We start from the raw sequence: 17,096 nt of genomic DNA on the forward strand, positions 1-17,096 counted from the left end.
TTTGTCTGTTTTACCCAGTTTGTTTGTTAGTTTATTATGTTTGTCCCCAATTGTAAAGCGCTACGGAATATGTTGGTGCTATATAAATAAATGATGATGATGATGAATATAGTTACAAAAATTATTGCTCTCTCCAGAAGAAGTCTCCATTATTCTAAGGCCGATTTTCATTTCCCCTCTATGCAAGAAGTTTTCTCTGCAGGAATAAAAGTAGCATTAGTGGTCATTATGCTGATGTCTGAACAGAACTTGTCTAGGATGCTTGCAATGGGATTGCACATCTGGAGAAAATATTAAAAGTGTAATATATACAGTTTTGGAAAACCGCTGATGCATTACAAAGGCCTAATCTTGGTACTACTAGATACTCATAGTTGCCAGTAATGTTCACTGTTGTTTTTCCCATTCATCACCTCGCCTAATCCACATCAGCTTATATGCACCTTGGAGATCCAGTTTGGTGAAAATGGCATCCTAGATTTGGTTAAATGATTCTGAGATGAGTGGAAGGGGGCATCTTTTCTTGACTGTGATATTATCAGGGCCGGATTAAGGGAATGGAGGCCCCTGGGCTAAGGGGGCCTCCATTCCCCCGTGAGGCCCCCCCCTTCCTGTGATCTGAGCCGCCCCTTCCCCCCCGGTGATCCGAGCCGCTACCCCCCCCGGCACTTACCTCCTTCTCCTCCTTCCCCAGCGCGCTGTACACTCTTTACTGAGGAGATCTCGTGAGAGTGAGACTCACAAGATCTCCTCAGTAAGGAGAATACAGCGCGCTGGGGAAGTACTGCAGTGAAAGTGTTCAGCAGCACTGATCAGGCTGGGGGTGCCCCCGACCGATCAATACTGCTTCTGAACACTTTCAAGGGCCCCCTGGATCCCATAGGCCCCTGGGCTGTAGCCCAGTTAGCCCTATGGTTAATCCGGCCCTGGATATTATTGAGACCTCAATAGTCAATGCAAGGAAAGAGACTATCGTCTTTCTTGTTTACAAAGAAAAAAAATGGCTCTAGCGTTTAAAGAGGACAATATTAACCCGTGTTTCAGATTTTCTTGGATATATTCCTGTGTCTGTGTGAGTGTGTGTCTATATCGGGGAATTTAGACTGTAAGCTCCAATGGGGCAGGGACTGATGTGAATGAGTTCTCTGTACAGTGCTGCGGAATTAGTGGCGCTATATAAATTAATGATGATGATGATAATACTCCACCATAGCTTATGTCTCTGGTAAGGAGAAAGGGTAGACATGAACTCTAGGTGGGTCCTTGCCAGGTAGGTAATCTATGAGACAATCTAACTTTCTCAGTGTCTCAGCTTTTTCCTTTAATGAAGACCTCTGAGAAGGACAAAAATTTAGGGGGTAGAAGAACCTTCATGTCAATAAAACGTACACAAAAATAGACAGGAAACACCTTTTGTAAACATTTAAGGTGGCATTTAGATTCCCAGGAAACTGTCCAGTGTGCCAGAGCATAAAATGCAATTGTACACATGGCAGCCTTAAGATTATGGGACTGATAGCCTTGGAAACATAAAGAGATATGCTCCTTATGTAAAGTTCCAGCTTGCTTAAGAACAGGTAGGGTATGGTGGGAAAGAGTACCCTCTGACACCTTATTACCATCTATGGCGATTATGGAGATGGCACATGACAGAGCCAGAGTGGGTATCCCATATTTGGAAATTGGAGAAGAGGAAAAGTTCCCTGCTTTCCCAGAATCAACAAAGTCTAACACTTGAACCTCCCTCTGAGTGATGATGAGACACGCTGGAGTAGAATATCTTTGAGACATATCTAGAGAGAGAGATTGACAAATAGATCCTAGAATAGTCTCCTCAATGCCATCTAGGTTTAGACGTTTTCCATTCTCTTGGGATAGTCAGCAACTATGTAATCTGGGGCTCACAGTATAAATGATATAGAAGTATAACTTACAGCAATCGGATTACATGGGCTCTTCAGTGGACAAGTCTGGTGACTGGACAAAGCCAGATTAACATTATGGCAAAGTGACTTGTTCGTATTTTGTTCTCAGGCAAAAATCCACCTTATTACACAAAGAAATAACGTCCTCTAAGAAACATGGCAGTTCTCTGGATGCTAATTCGTCCTTGATACTGTCTGTTAGACCTTTCCAAAATGTGGCCAAAAGAGCGTCATTGTTTCAGTTCAATTCCAACACTAGTGTCCAAAAGTGTGTTGCGTACTGACCAAATGTTTGTGAACCCTGATGGAAATGCAGGAGGCTGGCTGTTGTGAAAGAGACTCATCCAGGTTCATTGAAAGGCTTGCAAAATGGCCACACAATTATGGAGGAAAAGATCTTTTCACCACCAGAGAGGTGCGGCTGAATCCTGACGTGAGGGAGGAAATTATAAAAGCTATGAGAAACATAAAGAAGTAGTCTATATTATAAATTCTTCAAGAAACCTTAAAACCCACACCATTGGCATTTTAGGATTCATAATGTTACTTTCTGATACACGTTCTATTTGACGATAAGTTTTAAATAGTCCGCTGCTATTAAATTATAGTTTAGTAGGAATATGAAATATTGTAAAATATATCAATACAGTTATAGAAGTTTAAGATTTGCTAATTTAAGAGTGTGCACCCTCTTGAAAAGCTCCCATTTTCTTTCCCACACTATATATTCTCTGGGGAGATAATTCAGAAGCAGAGAGTCTCTCAATAGCTAGAAATGTGAAAAATATGTAATGGTCAATCTGGGACCATGGGTTCAATTCCGACCAGGGGGTATATTTACTAAACTGCGGGATTGAAAAAGTGGAGATGTTGCCTATAGCAACCAATCAGATTCTAGCTGTCATTTTGTAGACTGTACTAAATAAATTATGACTAGAAACTGCTTGGTTACTATAGGCAACATCTCCACTTTTTCAAACCCAAATGGAGTTTGCATTTTCTTTCTGTGTTTATATGAATTTCCTCCCAGGTTAATTGGCTTCTGACAAAATGGAGCCTAGTGTATGTGTTGGTGTGCTAAGGAATTTAGACTGTATGCTCCAATAGTGCAGTATTCTCTGAAACAGTCGTAGTTAGCATATCGATGCTGACTAGCCCGACAAGACTTACCCCGACATCAGGATTCCGAAGGCCTGCTTCCCGACCATCACTGTTGACGACTCCTCTTCACACCGACTTCAGCCGATGACGATAAAGTAAGAAGGCGGCTGTACTTGATGAAGTCATTGACCATGCCAACGCAATTATCGCTGTTAAGTGGGTAATATCAGTATGCACCCATGTACAATGTAGAAGCCTTTGTAAACTACATTGTACATGGGTGCATAGGTGTGAAGAGGAGTCGGCATCGGTGATGGTCGGGAAGCAGCCCTTCAGAGTCCTCAGGTTGGGGTAAGTCTTGTCGGGGTTCTCCACATCGATAAGCTGTACCCCTCTGAAAAGCGCTGCATAATTGTGGCGCTATTCAAGCAATAATGATAATTTTATATACACTATATGGACAAAGGTATTTGGACGCTTGACCATTACACCAACAGGGATTGTAATGACATAGGGCCTGATTCATTAAGGATCTTAAATGAAGAGGTATCTTATTTCAGTCTCCTGGACAGAACCATGTTTTGTCCAGGAGCAAGGGGTGCAAATTAGTATTCTGTTTTGCACATAAGTTAAATACAGACTGTTTTTTCATGCAGCACACAAATACTTGATAGCTTATTTGTACACTGAAATTTAAAGTTGATATTTGTGTGCTACATGAAAAAATATTCAGTATTTAACTTGTGTGCAAAACAGAAAACTAGTTTGCACCCCTTGCATTGTAACATGGTTTTGTCTAGGAGACTGAAATAAGATACCTCTTCATTTAAGATCCTTAATGATTCAGGCCCATTGTATTCAAATATATATATTAATATGGAGTTGGTCCCCCTTTTGCAGTGATAATAGCTTCCACTCTTCTTGGAAGACTTTCCACAAGATGTTGGAGTGCTTCTGTGGGAATTTGTGCCCATTCATTCTGCAGAGCATTATAACAGTACCACGATTGAAGTCACTGAGCTCTTCAGAACCAGTGGCGGATCCAGGGGGGGAGCGATCGGGGCGATCGCCCCCCCCCCCTAGCCGACATTTGCTGCCGACGGCTGCACAGTATGTGCAGGTCCGTCCAGCCGTGACAGGCAGGGACAGTGTTCTGCCCGGCTGCTCTGATTGTGTTTAAAACACAATCAGAGCAGCCGGGCAGCACACTGTCCCTGCCTGTCACGGCTGGACGGACCTGCATATACTGTGCAGCCGTCAGCAGCCTAAACTGTTAGAAAGGGGCGGGGCCTAAATCGCCCCCCCCTAAATCGCCCGGGTACAGTCGTTTTCTAGATCCGCCCCTGTTCAGAACAACCCATTTTGTATCACAAATGTTTGCCAATAAAGACTGCATGGCTAGGTGTTTGCTTTTATACACCTCTGGCAACGGGTCTGATTGAAATACCTCAATTCAATAATTAACAGGTGTGGCCAAGTATTTGTCCATATAGGGTATAGGCAACTACTAATATAACAACTCCTGAGATGCCCGAAACAATTTATATAGTAAGATAGTTAATCTAGATGGTTGACAGGTGTGTCTGTGGGCCTTTGTGGTCCCAAGCCTAAAGTGTCTAAAAGACAGATATTCGCAGTGGCTAGTGGCACAAAGAGGGCTTGAGTTGGGATTGAGACATCAACTGATTCATTGGAGTAACAGGTTTTAAAATCTGTGATAAACATATTCTCAGCCCTGTTCCAGAAGAGGATAAATGCTGTCAGACGGCAGTCTGAGAAGGGAAGAAATGGGTTCACAGGACCGAGAGAGGCCTTAGAATAGTAAAAGGGATAGAGCCTTAAGGGAAGAGAATAGACAAGGTCTAAATTAGGGGTGTGCACCGGCCACTTTTGGTTTTTTGGGTTCTGATTTGTTTTGCCAAAACACCCCACGAAAGGTTTTGGTTCTGATTTTGGGTTTTGGGTTCTGATTTTGGGTTCTGATTTTTTTTTTTTAAAAAAGCATAAAAAGTGCTAAAATCCATATTTTTGGGGTTTTTTCACTCCTACACTATTATTAACCTCAATAACATTCATTTCTACTAATTTCCAGTCTATTCTGAACACCTCACACCTCACAATATTGTTTTTAGTCCAAAAGGTTGCACCGAGATAGCTGGATGTCTAAGCTAAGCGAGACAAGTGGGCGGCACAAACACGTGGCACTGCAGTGGCAGACAGGATGGCAGTTTGCAAGAGTTTGCTAGAGGTGCAAGATGGAATTGTCCTTGGGCCTTTCCACCCACCCTGATATTGTTGAAATAGGACATTCGCACTTTAACAAACCAATCAGGAACAGTGAACGTAGTTTAATCTCTGGTACTAATATTTCTGGACTGCAGGAACAGTGAACGTATTTTAATTTCGCAGTACTAATATTTCTGGCCTGCAAGAACAGTGAACGTAGGTAAATATTGCAGTACTAATATTTCTGGCCTGCAAGAACAGTGAACATAGGTAAATATTGCAGTACTAATATTTCTGGACTGCAAGGACGGTGAATGTAGGTAAATATTGCAGTACTAATATTTCTGGCCTGCAAGAACAGTGAACGTAGGTAAATATTGCAGTACTAATATTTCTGGCCTGCAAGAACAGTGAACATAGGTAAATATTGCAGTACTAATATTTCTGGACTGCAAGAACAGTGAATGTAGGTAAATATTGCAGTACTAATATTTCTGGACTGCAAGAACAGTGAACGTAGGTAAATATTGCAGTACTAATATTTCTGGCCTGCAAGAACAGTGAACGTAGGTAAATATTGCAGTACTAATATTTCTGGACTGCAAGAACAGTGAACGTATTTTAATTTTGCAGTACTAATATTTCTGGCCTGCAAGAACAGTGAACGTAGGTAAATATTGCAGTACTAATATTTCTGGACTGCAAGAACAGTGAACGTAGGTAAATATTGCAGTACTAATATTTCTGGACTGCAAGAATATATTGCACTACAATTTTTTTTTTACACTTTTCAAATAATTTTTTTATATATTTTTTTTATATTTTTGTTTTTATGATTTTTTAATAATTTTAAAATAACAATGGCCTTAGCAGAACAGAGCACAGGATACAGGCAGCACCACTGGACTCAGCAGGACAGAGCACTGGACTCAGCAGGACAGAGCACTGGACAAAGCACCACTAAACCAAACTGATCAGCAGGACATAGCACAGGACTAAGTAATCACTTCAATAAGCAGAACAGAGTGACAGGGGCTCCCAAACTACAACCTCCCTCTTCGGTGATCTCACCCAGAATGAAGATGGCGGCCGTGAGAGGTGAATTTATGACATCCGAGTTTCGCGAGATCCGACGCGAGACTTGGATGTCATAGCATCGTGTTCGATTCATTTCGCCGTTGGAAGTACCCGTCGGATCCGTACTGTTCGGGTGGGCTCGGATTAGCGCAATCCGAGCCCGCTCATCTATAGTCTAAATGAGGTCTGAGAGAGGAATTATAAAAAACTGAGTGGAGAAGAAAAGGAGCAAGGAGAGACCAGGATCAATAAAGGAAAGAGCAAACAGTTTTTATTATGAATCAGAGATGATGGAAACAATTACAGGGAAAGAAAAATAAGGGGGAAGTTGATAAAAAGGAGGTGGGTGGATAAGTGGCCGTAGTCAAAATGACATTAAGGGGGAATTCAATTATCAGCGGTAATATTTTTTTTAACACCGCTGTGGTTTTCACTCATTCGGGAACGCGTCAACTTTAGCCCTTATTCAAATCTATTATTAACGCACCGTTTTGTTAGCAAAAACGGTACAATCGCAGACAAGTAGATGATCCAGAAGTATAAGGAGGGAGGGAGAAGCGTTAAAAGCTATTCAATACATTTTTAGTGCGTTGTGGTAAACTGTCAAGTCGTCAGTTTTATCTCGCACCTCTCATGGCTGTGGAAAAAATTCAAAAGATAAGAAAACTATTGAAATCATGTAATGATGTAAAAAAAAAAAAAGAAAAATTATGTTTCTCAGTAATGCATAACATGGAAAAAGTGAATTTTTTTTATTTATTTTTTTATTTTTTACAAAAAGCATGTAAAGTGTTTTTAATAAAGTTAATAACCACATAATCACTAATTAATATATGTATGTACTAATGTGTTTTGTCATGATATAGATATTTGCTTAGTATTAAAGTCATTTTATCGCTTACTAATAACACATTGTCCAATGCGATTGTTGTGGTTCCAAAGCACAAAGATATTTAATTGAAAAATATAGCAGTATTTACAGCAGGCCATTATTATGCATTAAAGATGTTACAATAAAGCAGGAAAGTATAAAAACATTGAATACATTACATTTTCCTTATAGTGCTTCACCTAGTCATGGTCACATGTAGTCAGGATCAGAGACTGAAAAATGGGCCAGCATGCTTATATGTAGCTTCAGTATAGAAAAAACACTGATGATGTCTCTATGTATACAGATAACACTTAGGGCTAGATTTACTAAGCTGTGGGCTTGAAAAAGTGGTGATGTTGCTTATAGCAACCAATCAGATTTTAGCTGTCATTTTGTAGAAGGTACTAAATAAATGAAAGCTAGAATCTGATTGGTTGCTATAGGCAACATCCCCACTTTTTCAAACCCGCAGCTTACTAAATCTAGCCCTTAGTGAGGTCTTCATTGGTCCAGGGTTAATGATATTCCAGTTGCCTGCTGGTCATAGGTCGGTTCATTTGATCCTTTCAAAGGGTGAAGGGCAACTTCCCCAACTATTGTCCACGTGTTTTCACTCTGAATAACCAGTTCAAACTGACCCACACTCAAAGTACTTTTGAGTATTAATCTCATATTGCTTATATCTTGCAATCGCTACTCTGTCCAGACCAAACTCTATACCTTGTAAAACACCTGAACCATAAATACCTTTTACTATAATATCTATACATAAATAAACAAGTTGTTTACAAGTGTAAGTGCGAATGTAATTGTGTATGTTATGAACCCGTGCGATTGTATCATAACACGTGGCGTATTAATCACAATCGCATGGTAAAAAAATATTAATTAATTTGGTTTACTTCATCCAATGATTTCACTTCGACAATAGTAAAAAAAATACCAAAAAGTATAGTAAAAACAAAAAGTACTGTATGTAGATATTATAAAATAGAAGGTTGTGTAATGCAATACAAATGTATTACAATGCATTTTTGTTATTATAGATCACTGCTTTAAACCCTCCCGTTCACTCCCTTTAAAAAAATTTGCAAGCACCAATGGTTAATGCGCAGGGGCGGCATTACCTCTTTTTAAATTGAATAGTAAGATTTTTTACGCTGCGGTACTTAAAAACGGTTGCGCCCGCAGGTCATAAAACCCATGCGAATAGTTTTATTTTTTTGACGCTGACAAATCAAAAAAAATACCGCGGTCAATTGAATTCCTCCATTAGTGACAGACAAAGAGAAAACCAAACGAAAATTAAGGACAGGGATAGTTAATGAGACAAAGAGCATAGGAAAAAAAGAGGAAGATTTTTAACAGTTTAAATAGATACTTGTCTGTAAGATTTAAAAAGTATTGCACAGTAAAACAGGAGAAGATTTGATAGTACTTTATCCATTAACACTAAAAAATGAATCCATGTAGTGTGACAGAGAGAAATGGTTTATTTGTATTAATTAATTTAAGGGAAGATCATGTCAGTTAGGAAGCAGCTGAGATGTCATGTCGATATAACTACACTTCAAGGAATCTGCAGATACCACCATGCAACTAACCTTTCAAGTAATGAGTTGGGCATATACGCCTATTTGTGTAGTATAAATTATGCAAACTAATACTGCTAATGTTCACAAAAATAGGTGTAAGAAAATATTCTTATGCAGATTTGGTACTTGCACTTCTTGTGGGAGGGAACGGGCAGGCAAATGCAGAGTATACAAGCATGTTCTTGTAATTACAAACTAAGGGAGATAGGCACATAGGTCTGTCAGTAGCCTTTTCACTTGTGGGTGCCTGAGTGCAAATACATGCTGATGATGGTAATGGACACTAGCACTAATTAGCCACTGGCTGATTTCAGATTCTCTTTTGTAGTTGATATATGCATGATCAATGAAGAAAGCATGTATTATTTGATTTTGTAAGCATATTTTTTACTTTTTTGTTACTTTCATTCGTACACTAGAAGGGAGATTATACCTACTGTATTATAGCTTTTTTCCTTATAATGCACATGATTTCTTAATAAACACTGACGTCAGAGCTCACAGATAAACAATGACTCACCATTTATATAGATTTTATTTACAGAAATATATAAATATATATTAGCACCACTTATGTATTGTATAGGTATTAAAAAATCTTTTTCACTTTTCTCTAAAATGTAACTGCACAAAATACTTTATTAATTATATCTATCTTATAGAGAGTTGCTTAACCATTTGCCTTCAAACAGCTTTCATTTCTGTTAAAATCTGTTAAGTAAAGTAGGTTTCACTTGTAGATGACAAACAAGTCTGTGATACAAAACAATGTCTGTTTCACAGGCAGATACAAAATGTAATTCATTTTCCAAAGCAAGATTTGTGGGCAGGCAGAAGTTTGTTAACAGGCAGGAGACAAAAATAATGGAGGTACACAGAAGCTGAGCATACTGGTATCAGAAGGCCAGATGACCACCAGCACTGAGAGACAGTGAAACCAGAATATATAGTGCTTGATTGAAACACCGTCTCTCACACTCAGCTGCAGGTACTGAGCATTCAAAGATGGCGATGTCCAGGGTAGAAACCAACAGTAGCCTAGCCATAGTAACAAGAAAACATGAAACAGCTCAGAGAAATGCACAGCCATGCAGAAACAGTGATCTAGCTTTGAGCAGCCATGTCCTGAGCTGGGCAGTGCCTGCCATGGCTTCTAACAGTTCCTAGAAATAATAGATCAGTACTTATATACAGCATTGTATTTAAAAGTCCTAACCTGGAAGTAATTATTAACTACCTGTTTTTAACTGTGAAGAAAGTATACTAATTGATTAATATGTGTTAATTAATATGGGTACCCTCTACAGAAACGCAACCAATTATAAAATGCTTAACAGCTGACATCCATTCCTTCCCTTAAACTCTTACACTATTTAACTAAACATAAAGTAAATGACACAACAATTTAAATGTGGTGAAAGCAAAGATATTTATTTTGTAAAGGTATGGTGGTGAAGAAAAGAGAGCAGTCCGTTTGAAATCCGCCAGGCAAACCAGCATGCCCCAGCATTTACCATTGGACATCTGCAAACGGAGGACAACCAACACACCCCAGGTGCACATATCTACCTTAAATGGGGCGGTCACCCCGGGCACTACAGAACCCATCCCCTTTCTAGGCTAACGGAAGCAACCACAAGCCAACCCGCCCGGGCGGTACTTGGACCGAGACTATAGTCAATTCCATCAAAAAAAGGTGGGTTAAGTGTGCCCGCTACCCTAATGTGCCCTTACCACTGGCCACCAACTGCACTGCGATTTCCGGCCCCGCCTGGATCCATTAGAGCCGAGGCCCGACACCACACCTACAAACCTCTGCCATGCCCTTATAAACATCCACTATGAACAACAACATGCCTTCATCACTCAAATGCACACCATCTGGTCTATAAAGACGTGGATTCTGAAAACGAATAAGCTGGTGTTCAATCTGCTCACCACCCAACGATCAAGTAAACCTGGCTATCACTGAGTTAACCTTCCGTACCTCATCGGCCACCCTGCCATCAGAAATAGTGCCTTTTCAGCCTAGGCACTATATCAGACCAGCATATAATAAGGTCAGGCCAGGAGGCACGCACCCAAGCCAACTGAGACCGAATCGAGAAAATAAGATCAACAGATTTTTCTTATCGCAAATCATTCCCTCCTAGATGAACTACCAAAACATGGGGCACCCCTCGCTTTGCTACCTCGTCTACCAGGAGTTTCCTAAAACGGGGCCACCGTAAACCCCTCTGACCTATCCACTGGACCACTACCGACCCTGGAATAGAAGATGTGTCCCCTGCTGCCCTATGCAACGCAGCCCAATGAACATACGAGTGTCCAAACACCCAAATCAGCCGCGGGGTCTTGTAGTCTGTAAGAGGCAGCGAATAACAAATATAAACATTAGCATACATCACACACAAGCACATTTCAAAGAAACGTGAATGGCAAATGTGAAAGAAACTAAAAAGGCCAGAATGGTCTTGAGACTTAAGCATTCACATCCATAACCATTGTAATCAGTAGTCCACCACACAAGACGAGACGTGCACATTCCCACAAAGTGAAAGAAGGAAAACAAAAGAGAGGAGCAGAAGCACAAGTGAAGGTAAAACCATAAAACCTTGTGGTGCCAAGTGCCAATCAGGCCCACTTTTTAGAAGAAAAAATGGAGAAATCCCTTTGTGCCTTGCCTCCAAAATCACGAGCAGCCGAAACCTTGTGCCCCCACAGCAGCAAGAGCCAGTTGAGAAGAAAAGGAAGAAGAGAGGGTCGTACATAACTTTTATACACATCAATTTTCCACCTGCCTAAAGCCTTTATAGCAGGCCCTGACAGCAAACACAGAAGGTGTAGCGACCCCAGTACGGAAAGAATGTGTGCCAAACTGAGAACCATCCATATCCACGGCCGTCATGGTATGCTTAAACGCCACTGAAAATTGGTAACCATCGCCATGCACCAGCCATGGGAGAGTCCCACTCGGCCTCAGGGAAGCAAATCGACTGATTATTGCAAACGGGCAAACAGAGCAACCCACCATTGTAATCCAGCGCACTCGCCCCAGCTGGTCTGATTTAGATTTCTACACCTTGCAGCACACAGAATTGCCAGATAAAACCACGAGTTGCCCAAGCATATCTGTGAGGATACCACCCTTAGCTGGGATGGCAGTTACCCTCTCTGGGATTCAACTCACTCGGGTAGACCAGAATATATCCAAAATAAGACTTTATTACTACAGCACAACACCACTGTCACGAGCCGCGGCGGTACTCACAGCCGCCGCGGCTCGCTTCCTGTCGGTCCCAACGTCCCGGCCGTCACCATGACAACCGGGACGTCATTTCCTTCCAACTCCCGACCGTTGCCAAGGCAACGGTCGGACGCTTCCTCAGCGCCGTGTCCTGGCAGCCAGGCGCGCATGCGCTCTAGGGACAATCAGGCAGATTTAGCCTGTGGCTGAATTAGCAGGCATTAGCCTGCAGGTGTGGATTTCAGGGCTAAGCCCTGATTGGTCTTGCTAGGTGCTGGCAATTAGCCTACAAGTGTGGCCTTGTCTAGGGGCAGGTTCTGATTGGTTGTGGGTTGTATTTAAGGCAATGAGGTCTGCTGCCTCATTGCCGGTTATAGCTTCTGTGCTCCAGTCTGCTGACCTGCTTGTTCCAGTTCCTGTATCCTGTATCTACGTTTGACTTCCCGCGTATGACTCTTGGCTTCGTATTGGACTTCGCTTGTGTTTCCTGTGGCCCTGATCCTTGGCTTGTTTACCCGTTCTGCTACTTTGCCTGTGACCTCTGACCTCAGCTTGTTCATCATTACTGTTACCTGCTGCCGGCCTTTAACCTCTGCGTGGACCTGACTCTTCTTGCCTGGGTTCTCCCCAGCCGGTACACACTTCACGACCCTCTGTCAGTCTGCAGCCCAGTCTGTCCCCACCATCAGGGGCTCCAGTGAACACCTGACTGGCAGAGTAGACTCCGGGTTGTGTTGTGCCGGCTGGAGGGGTTCCTAACAACCACAAGACGTTTACTAGTTACAGGGTAAATGGTAGCATGTATCTTCCAGCAGCCTCTCACAGTCAGCACTCCAAAGTAATAATCTCGGTCTCTTTCAGAGTCTTATCCTCCCGCAATATTACCACTACCGATTAGCAAAACAGTTATGGTGTCTCCCAGCCTGGGTTACTGCCTCACACCGACCCTGTCCTGGTAGGGTTCCCTCCAGCGGCATCATGATGCCTGGCCTAGAGTCCTTTTCGCTGATGTCTTGTACACCAGGATTCTCCAAGCTAGAATAGCTCCCTTGACATTCTGCTTTCCCTATATTCTTCCCTGTATACCAAGGAAGTAGGGTCAAATGTCTCAAACCTCGCCCTTCCAGCAGGGACACTTTAGCTCAGTGGTTCCCAAACTGGGTGCCGTGGCTCCCTGGGGTGTTTAGGATCCACTGCTTTAGCTGCTAGATATACTGTCCCTGTTACCTTGATTATACAATATAATGGCTTAAATCAGTTAGCTGTTTTGACTGGATGCACTAAACATGGGGTTACAATATTACAGCAGGGAATGACACTGCACACTTACATGAAACAATAAGACTTTTGACACATTGTATCAGCAGTGTTTCGCTATCTGAATCTGTGATACATTTTCATACAATAACATTTATATTGATACATATTGAAACATTTTTCAATGCTATTTCACCCAATATATTACTGCATATCATTTAGAAGTTCTAACCTCATTTCCTCTCAGATAATCTGTTGACCTAGGCTGCCACCTTGTTAACTCAGACATTGTTCTAATTACAAACCAAATCTAAGCTGCCCCTCATAACAATGGACATTTGACACAAATGGTAATTACATTAGCTAACACTAGCAAAATGATGAATGCTGGTTATTTTCACACAGTAGGGCAATATTCTTTATATTTATACTACATACAATATTGCAGGTAAGAGCAAGGGCAATATTTGCCTAATAACATGAAATAATAATACACATAATACACCAATGCTCAGGTGTATATACTTAGACTGGGCCAAGGATTAAAAAGTACATTAAACTGTGAGAAACGGCTAATGAATACAAAGTTCTTAGTTCAGTAGCACCCTGTTTCCTCACAATACCTGAAAGGGGGGAGGATCTGGAGGACGCAATTAGCTCACTCACACAGAGATGACATAACATGACATAGGACGAGCAAAATAAAGCCACCTCATAGCTGTATGGTGCCACCCTTGGGATCACGTCCAACAAGCTGCCGAACAAGGAGTTGCTAATGGGCCTCCTCTGATCCGAAGGTACCGGGCGCTCTCTCGCCCCACCCCTGAGCGCCCTGGAAATCAAAAAAGCTTCTGGTGTAATCCGTCTCCCCCCGCAGCCTAGCGAAAAATGATATCCCTGCCATAGCAGCTCTAGACCTGCCAGCTTGGAACCCTGCCCAGAGAAATGTGAGCATGCACTTGTCCCCACCTTCCTCACCGCCATGGCCCTGGCTCCGGAAAGTGCACCACTCATTCCAAGCGACACAATACTACTTCCGAGTCGTAGGAGCAAGGGATGATTCGGCCAGCCCCTGTATGTCGGCTTGACAATCTGCCATACATAAGCGGGACAGGGTAAACCCATTAGGGATGCCTCAGGTGCCAAAGTCCTAAACCTCTCCATCTGCCCCCTGGACAACTCATACACCAATCCTTTCTCCCCGCCAGGCATGTGCTGAGCTTGGAAGCATATGTCACAGGACAGACAGCGCCATACCAACCGCTGCAGAAGCGTAATCACCGGAGGTGAATTGGCCCTCTGCCTATTGATAACCTGCACTACTCCCAGGTTGTCACACCAGAAAACTATTTGTTTCCCAACAAACCTGTCTGCCCAAAGCTCAACCGCCACTACTATCGGAAAAATTTCAAGGAGTGTCGGAATAGCTGTCCAGCCGGACAGCACCCATTCCCTAGGCCATGAGGCAGCACACCACTTCCCTGCAAAATAGGTCCCAAAGCCCACCGCCCCAGATGCATCCATAAAGAGCTCCAGCTCCTGGCTAGACACCGGCGGCGCAGGCCATAACCGCACTCCATTAATGTCATGGAGGAACAGCTCCCAAACAGCCAAATCCTCCCGAATCTCGCAGAGAGAGGGATTCGACCATGCGGGCGCCTATGCCTGCCCGTCGTCTGCTCGAGCTTCCGAAAAAATACCTGTCCCATAGGTCTCACCCGGCAAGTGAAATTGAATCTCCACAACAACACTTGAGCCTGCTGCAACGTCACTCCGCCGGGCCCCAGAACCTCCTTTATTGCCCCATGCAGCATACTTAATTTGTCCAGTGGCAACCGATAGAGGCCCAAGACCATATCTATCTCGATACCCAGGTACGACAACCGCATTGTCAGACCTTCCGTTTTCTAGTGTCTGGAATGCCCAAAGAATGGAAAAGGTCCATTACTGAGAACATCATCTCCTCGTAGGTAGCGGCATCTCCAGGCCAGACCACCAAGAAATCATCCAGGTAATGGGGGATTCCCTGATAGCCTGTGCCCGCACAGACACCAATGTAGGAATGAACTGAAACTCTTGAAGAATGCACAGGAAACCGTGCATCCCATGGGGGCATCTATCTACATAATAGCCATCATCCAACTTGACCGAATCCAACCTCAAACCCATGAAGGGAAAATAGTCAGGGAGAAGCGGTAGGAATTGAAAAGTCGACTTAACGTCAAACTGTCCTAGCAATGCGCTCTCACCAAAACCCCGCACCATGTTAAGGAAGAACTGGTAAGTGACCCTACAAAACTTTTCCGTGATCGCATCGTTTACCGAAAAGCCATGGGGAAATGAGAAGTGCTGAATGAGTCGAAACTTTCCTGCAGCCTTCTTGGGCACCACCCCTACCAAGGACACCACCAAGTCCCGATAAGGTATGCTCATGTGCCTGAGCGCAACTTCCTTGCTAACTTTAGCCGCCAAACCCCGGGGAACAAAGTGGCAGATTTCAAATTCCCCACCCTACCCGAATGAACTGGCCCTTCGATAGGTATCCGAAAGCACTCCCTCAAAAATTCAGCTTCATAATTGCACGGGTCGCGACTGAGCCATTTTGTCTTGTTTGTCACATGCCTTAGACGGGTGACCTCCTCCGCATCTAAGGCAAGTGTGGGAGAACTTACACCCTGGCCTGTGTGGGCATCCAACCCGGGTCCCACTAGCTTCATCTTCCTCCTATTATCCCTTACTGCTTGCTCTCTGAATCGGATAAACTATCGTCACCTAAACTGTCACCCACGCCCTCTCAATCTTTATAAACATCCCTAACCTTAACCTTAGCATTACCTACATCATGAAAATCAATTGTACATTATAATTTTGCACAATGTTATTATTAATCTCACCATTCCCTTGGGATGCGATGAATGTCCTTTTGACCACACTGGAAATGGCATCAGCCGTAGAAGATACACCACTGGCTGCCCTGAACTTGGCATCAGCTTTTTGTGGACCTTCCCCTAGGATGCAATGCATGTCCTTCTGGCCGCGCTGTAAATGGCGTCAGCCATAGAAGATACACCAATGGCTGCGCTGGACTTGGCGTCAGCTTTTTGTGGACCTTCCCCTGTAATCCAATGAATGACCTTTTAGCCGTTCTTGAAATGGCATCAGCCGTAGATGATGCCCCGCCCACTGCGCTGGACATGGCATCAGTTTTTTGATGGACCTACCCCTGTGAGATGATGCACAGGCCGCTGCGCTGGGCATGGCGTCAGCTGTCTGGTGTGCTGGTGTTGGAGACCCGCTGGACCGGGCGTGAACTCTGTAATGTCCATCAACGGCTTCTGCTGCCATTGCTTAGCACCTTGAAGGCCAGATCTTGCTATGAGTATGTTGGGTGGCTCAGAGATGAGGTTTTAGCCGTATGGTGCACACTTGTGTACTTTTTGCCACGAGTTGTGCTAAACTCTCCAATCAGCAGGACTTCTGAAATACTGTAATATTTTTCAGTTATCCGACAACTTTAATGGTACTTAGGCAAATTTACGGACCACAGGGTCCTTGTGAAATATTAACTTATTAGTGCTAAGCAATCTTTTAGCAGTGAATGTGTATATTCAGGCATAATAGCACTGGAAGTTAGATGTAATATGACACCTCCCAGTACTATGTCCTTGTCCCCATTTGCTTGTATGGACATAAACCTCCCAGGTGAATAAACAAACATATAGCAAGTAGGGGTTTAGCTTGCATATCGTGCTTATAGGTGTGATGTGACAACCCTATTAAGTCTGTGCTAGCCA

The 17,096-nt window shown here is 43.0% G+C and overlaps 1 protein-coding gene across 3 annotated transcripts in view; it reads left to right on the forward strand.

The window, feature by feature from the left end:
- The window catches only part of ELAPOR1 (endosome-lysosome associated apoptosis and autophagy regulator 1), a 298,128-nt gene that overhangs the window by 95,708 nt on the left and 185,324 nt on the right, over positions 1 to 17,096 (forward strand). The window lies entirely within an intron of this gene.

Source organism: Mixophyes fleayi, chromosome 2 (assembly GCF_038048845.1).
Source record: "Mixophyes fleayi isolate aMixFle1 chromosome 2, aMixFle1.hap1, whole genome shotgun sequence".
NCBI classification, from domain to species: domain Eukaryota; kingdom Metazoa; phylum Chordata; class Amphibia; order Anura; family Limnodynastidae; genus Mixophyes; species Mixophyes fleayi.